This window comes from Mirounga angustirostris, unplaced genomic scaffold, assembly GCF_029215605.1.
Source record: "Mirounga angustirostris isolate CCGP_5_RB_7025 unplaced genomic scaffold, mMirAng1.0.hap1 SCAF_16, whole genome shotgun sequence".
Taxonomy (NCBI): domain Eukaryota; kingdom Metazoa; phylum Chordata; class Mammalia; order Carnivora; family Phocidae; genus Mirounga; species Mirounga angustirostris.
In genome coordinates, this window is record NW_026991724.1 from 30,520,942 (window position 1) to 30,527,404 (window position 6,463).

General features: G+C 42.1%; 1 pseudogene; it reads left to right on the plus strand.

Annotated features, from left to right (window-relative positions):
* The first annotated feature begins 1,730 nt into the window (after positions 1 to 1,730).
* Positions 1,731 to 2,392, plus strand: LOC123856018 (large ribosomal subunit protein uL1-like; annotated as a pseudogene).
* Positions 2,393 to 6,463: the final 4,071 nt, after the last annotated feature.

The following is a 6,463-nucleotide window of genomic DNA, read 5'->3' on the forward strand; positions in this document are numbered from 1 at the left end:
TTACAGCAAGTGGGGAGTTATGAGCTCTGCACCAATGGGGCTCAGTCAGACAGGGAAGAGGGGAGGTTGTATTCTCTGTTATGTGCAGACTGATTTCTTAGGACTTTTGGGATTCTCATGGTTGGAAACTTTTCCTTGTTACCTCCTAATAGTGACACCTTTGCCTAGAACTTCATCTCAGTCAGGATACTTTTGGCTCAAGGTTAAAGAAACCAACTTGGGATTACTTAAGTAGGAGGGGGGATTTATTGAAAGGAGACTGGCTTATCCATGGAGCACAAGGGCCTCAGGGTAAACCATGTTCAGGGAGTAGAAAACCGTGAGGGACTCAGGCCGCCATGTCTTCTTCTCTTGCATCTCTACTTTTCTGTCTCTGCAGATATTCCTTTTCTGTTTCTCCAACTGCAAGGCCCAAGATGATCAAGCCATAATTTCTAGGATTTCCCCCTCTTCCCAAATCTTTGCTATTATTTATAGACCTAAGCAAAACTCTCTAGCTGCGTCCAGGTCATAATTCCAAATTTCTTGGGAAAAGCCTTTATTTGCCCACATGAGGCCAAGTGTCCATTTGTGCTTGGATTAACTATGGTTAGGGCCTCCTAATATATATATATTTTTAAAGATTTTATTTATTTGTTTGACAGAGAGATAGAGAACACAAGTAGGCAGAGGGAGAGGGAGAAGCAGGCTCCCCGCAGAGCAGGGAGCCCGATGCGGGACTTGATCCCAGGACACTGGGATCATGACCTGAGCCGAAGGCAGCCGCTTAGCCGACTGAGCCACCCAGGCACCCACGGCCTCCTAATATTAGTTAGGGTTCCTAGCATTAGTATCATAGAATACTAACATGAGTGTCAGAGTAGTTATAGGCCAAGTGTAGTTCTTGTAGACAGTCTGGAGGGAGATGTGTGTGCATGTGTGTGAGCTGGCAGACTCTAACCAGTATCTATGAGAGGTGTGTTTGTCAACTTTACTATGAAAACAAACAACCCCCCAATCTCAATGACTTACGACAATAAACATTTACATCTCACTTTGCATGTGCTGTGGCTCTGTGCCATGTGTCTTCGCAGCCAGGACTCAGGTGGAAGGAGCAGCCCTTATCTGGGAAATGTCTTTCTTGTCACAAAGAGAAAAGAACAAGAGGCTGAGCCAAACTATGCACCTGCTCCCAAAGCTTCCTCTTGGAAGTGGCTTGGCTGGAGTCTGCTCACAGTCCATTGGCCAAAGAAGTCCCAGGGCCAAGCGTAACAATGAGGCAAGGAGTGCACACCACCTCCAGGAAGGCTGGGCAGTTGGCTGGGCAGGTCACTTGTCAGGCACTGGGATCTTCTACCAGGGCAGGGCACAACTAAGTGTGAACAACAACAGTGGGACACAGCAGGTTTTAATAATGGCAACAATAATTGACCTTTAGCAAATCTTTAAAATGAGCTAGACACTCATGCAAAGAGGTTTATGCAAATTACCTCATTTAATTATCCCAATAACCTTATGAAGTAACCACTGTTGCCCTCACTTTATTGAGTAGAAAATGCCAGCTTACAGAGGTTAAACAACTTGCCTCCTGCCACAGCTCATAAGTGGGACTGCCCAGATCCCACTGGGGTGCTCCCAGGGGATGTCACCTGTATCAGTTTCCTGTGGCTGCCGTAACAGATTGCCACCAACGTAGTGGCTTTAAACAACACACATCTAGCTCTTGTCCAGTGATCATGGCATGTGGCACCATGAGCAGCAAAGTCTCCCGTGACACCCTATACAAGGTGGTGCAGGAAATCCTGCATGGGAACCAGTACAAGTGCCCGTGGTTTTTGAAGATGCTGGAGATGGTGGAGCTGCAGAACAGCTTGAAGAGCTATGACTCTCAGAAAGACAAATGCTTCTTGGGCACCGTCAGGCTTAAGTCCACTCCCCACCCCCAAGTTCTCCATATGTGTTTTGGGGGACCAGCAGTGCTGTGATGAGGCCAAGGCTGTGGATATTCCCCACATGGACATTGAGGCACTGAAGGAACTCAACAAGAATAAAAAATGAGTTAAGAAGCTGACCAAGAAGTATGATGCCTTTTTGGCTTCAGAATCTCTGATCAAGCAGAGCCCATGAATCCTGGACTCAGGACCGAATAAGGCTGTCAAGTTCCATTCCTTGCTGACCCTCAGTGAGAACATGGTGGCCAAAGTGGATGAAGGGAAGTCCATGATCAAATTCCCAGATGAAGAAGGTGCTGTGTCTGGCAGTGGCCGTTGGCCACATGAAGATGACAGATGATGAGCTCATGTACAACATCCACTTAGCTGTTAATTTCCTGGTGTCATTGCTCAAGAAGAATTGGCAGAACATCAAGAGCACCATGGGCAATTCCCAGCGCCTGTACCAAGGCACAGCTTAATAAACCTTGGTGCTACCAAAAAAACAGAAGCAGAAAACCAAACCAAACCAAACCCACATCTGTTATCATACAGTTCTGAAGTCTGACCTGGGTCTCACTAGGCTCAAATCAGGGCTGCACTCACTTTCAGAGGTTCTAGGGGAGAATCCATTTCCTCCCATCTTCCAACTTCTAGAAGCTGCCCCCATTCCTTAATGTGTGTCCCCTTCCTCCATCTCCAAGGTCCACAGTGGTGAGGTGAGTCCTTCTCATATATTACTCCAACCCTGCTTCCATTGTCACATCTACTTCCTTGACTTTCTCCTCTGCCTCTCTTCCACTTTTAAGGTCCCTTGCAATTACATTGAGCACACCCAGATAATTCAGGATTATCTCTCCATCTTTAAGTCCTTAATCATATCTGCGAAGAAGTTTCTTTTGCCATGTATGGTGACATATTCATGGGTTCTGGAGATTAGGATGTGGACATCCTTGGGAGACTATTATTCTGCCTACCACACACACCCTTCCTTTGGTGCTATATGTGGCCTCCAAGAAACCCCTGAAAAAGGGACAAAGATAACCATCCCTCCCACTCTCATTTTCACTGATTTTTCCCATAACTGAAGAGCAATGGTGCTTATGCACAAATAAAGAGAGAAAGAATAATTCAGGGAATCGATGTAGAGCTCAAAGCTGACCATCTATTTGTTAGTTGTGTAGGAGAGAGAGCCTGTAGCTGGCTCTTAAAAGTAGAAAATCCAACTTAAGTTCATTACTAGTGTTCCTGGCATGATGCCATAATTAATATATGGTAACAATATTACTAAGAACAAAAACATACAATTATGCCCTTAAAAATGTCAACATGAAAAGTAAACTTAATAAAAGATAGGCACAGAAACATATATAACAGATTATCCTTAATAATGAAATTATTTATGATCAAACATTTATACTTAATTTCAGTTCAATTCTAAAATAGTCACAGTAATGTCATGATTAAATATTAATGCTAGCAGAAACAACCTAATTGGGAGGTTATTAAAGCTTCAAATTAAGTTTCTTTTTCTTTTCCTAACCAAAAAGTTCTGCCTAGAAGGGCATCAGGGGATTTCCAGCACATGTGTTTTATTCACATCGATTTGCTGGGCTGAGAGAGGGACTGCATCAGGAGAGGTTAAGCCCAAAGTCCCAGGCAATATAATGAGACATTTTCTGTCTCTCCTTCGAGTAGCCGGAAGAATGGTTACTACTCCTGCTTTTCTTGGTACAGAGCTGGCCAGTGCTTTGGGTATAACAAGTTATTGATTGTTGGCTAGTAAACCACCCCAAAACTTAAAACAACATTTTATTGCACACAATTCTGTGGGTCAGCAATCTGGGCTGGGTTTTAGCCCAGCTCATCTGGGGTCACTTCTGGTTGCTTGTCTGGAGCTGGGTGTCTATGATGGCCTAACTCATGTTTCTGGTGATTGGTGCTTTGCTGTCAATGGGCTCATGTCTCTAGGAGGCTAGCCTAGGCTTCTTTATATAGAGGCTGGGTTCTAAAAAAGGTGAAAGAGAGAGAGAGAAAAATCCTAATTCACAAGTGCCTTTTGAGCCTCTGCCCAGGACATCTTTGCTGACCATCCTATTGGCCGAAGGAAGTCACATGACCAAGACAACAGTCCCACTGGGATGACCTACACATGGGCATAGATAGAAGGAGGCACAATTCACTGGGGACCATGACTGTATCCATCTACCACATGGGGATTTATCTGGCATGTATTTAGCATTCTCTAGAGATAAATGACACAGAAAAGGGAGTATGAATGTTTTATCCCCTCTGTGTCCTAATAGGGTTGTCGTCCCCAAGAAAGAGGCAATACATATTATAGTCATTCAAGGAGAAGCTCCCCACACAGGTTCGTCTTAGCTTCTCAGTGCTTTGGGGCAGAAGTGGAGAGCCCAAGATCAATGACACATGAATTGTTTCAATCTCGTCATAAGCTGAGAAGCATGTGACAACTATTTCCCTTGACAGGACCCTAGACCAAATAGCACCTCAGGAGTCTATGTCATTACTTTTCAGTGGCAAAGCCCAGATTCAAATTGTGCTTCTCCGAAGAGTTGTGTACATGCATTGCTGTGCATCTGGATGTACTCTCGCAGATTTTCTCCCTTCTTACTCTATCAATTACTGAGAGGGGATTGTTGACATCTCCAATGGTAACTGTGGATTTGTCTATTTCTCTTTTTAGTCTGTTGGCTTTTGCTTCAGATATTTTGAAGCTCTGTTATTGGGCATATCTGTTTAGGATTGTTAGATCTTCTTGATGATTTACCTTTTGTCATTAGACATTAGATACTATGATACTGTAATGACAGAAATGTCATTAGAAGATTCTGGGTAATTTCCCTGTTCTGAAGTCTACTTTGTCTAATATTAGCAAAGTCATTTCACCTCCCACTTAATTAGCATTTACATGAAGTCTTTTTCCTATTCTTTTATTTTTAACCTATCTATATTCCTTTTCTCTGGCTGCTTTTGGGATTTTTTTTTTTTCTAATAGTTGGCTTTCAGCAATTTGATGATGGGATTTTGGTGCAGTTCTCTTTAAATGCACTCAACTTGTGGTTCATTGAGCTTCTTGAATCTGTTGGTGTATGGACCTCTGGATGAATGTTCGTTCTTTGTCAATCTTTTTAGTTTTTTTTTTTTAATTGATTATTGACAGGCAAATCAGAAACGAATTTTGATTGTGCCAAGACACAAAAGAACAGACTATTGATTCACTAATTGTGGTTGGGACAGAAACAACCAGTTTGATAAAAACCAGAAGGAGTCAATTCATCTAAGGATCAAAATTTTCTATCAGGACTCAGGATAGCTGGTTCTTATCTATACCTGCCAGTTGTAAGCTGTGTAATCTTGGGCAAGTACCTCATTTTTCCTGTCTTGAAAATGAGGGATTTGGGCGCCTGGGTGGCTCAGTTGGTTAAGCGACTGCCTTCAGCTCAGGTCATGATCCTGGAGTCCCTGGATCGAGTCCCGCATCAGGCTCCCTGCTCAGCAGGGAGTCTGCTTCTCCCTCTGACCCTCCCCCATCTCATGTGCTCTCTCTCTCAAATAAATAAATAAAATCTTTAAAAAAAAAAAGAAAATGAGGGATTTGGGTCTTCTGAAGCCCCTTTCAACCCCTATATTTCAGTATTCTTTGCGTTAAGGCAGCCTTTTCAAAGCATGCTTCAGAAAACATGAATCTCATATAATAATTTAGAAAAAAGGGCCCTCCCCATTCAAAGGTATTTGGGAAACTTTGCCTATTATTGTATTTCATAGAATCTAAAATGCCATTAAATAAGGACATACCATTACTTTATGCTCAACCAAGAGAGACAAACTGCCGCCAACTAAACCATGAAATAACTCTTTCCTAGCACCTGGAATTTTTATTTTCTACTTATTGAAAGAGTTCTATAATATTTATGTAGATATATATATTCTATCATAATCACTCTTGGGTATTAAAGAAGAAAATTTAAACAAAGTAAGTTGCTTAGGCTCCCTTCATGTTGAACTGGACCCTCTGATCATTTGTTTGACTCCAAGTCATTGAAGTTTGTGGGGTTTTTTTACAAAGTATCTTCTTCTCTGTCACCAGAGTTTGGATGCTGCAACATTTCTTAAAAACATGCTCTACTATTGTTTCTGGGATTTTCTTCCAAGCCGCTGACAGCCACAAAGCAAATTTTAATGCATATGTTCGGGCACAGCTGTTTTCTGGCTGACTACAACTGTAAGATGCATTTTGATTTCAGAAATGCTAAAATGTGGGGAAAAAAGTGCATTTTGGAATGAAGGAAATATGGTATAATCCCTTCTAGGATATGCATAATGCATGATGCATATTTAAGGCTCTGAGATATCCTGGACTAAAAAAAAAGTCTGTTTAACTACTTATCCCAGTGTTTCCCAAACTTAACTGACCCTGGAATCTGGGCCTAATCCTAATATTTTCAGGGCCTTTAAAGAGTGTAAAGGGAAACTTATATACCAACATCTAAATAGTCTAAGTTATAAACTGAGCTAACAAAATGTTATGT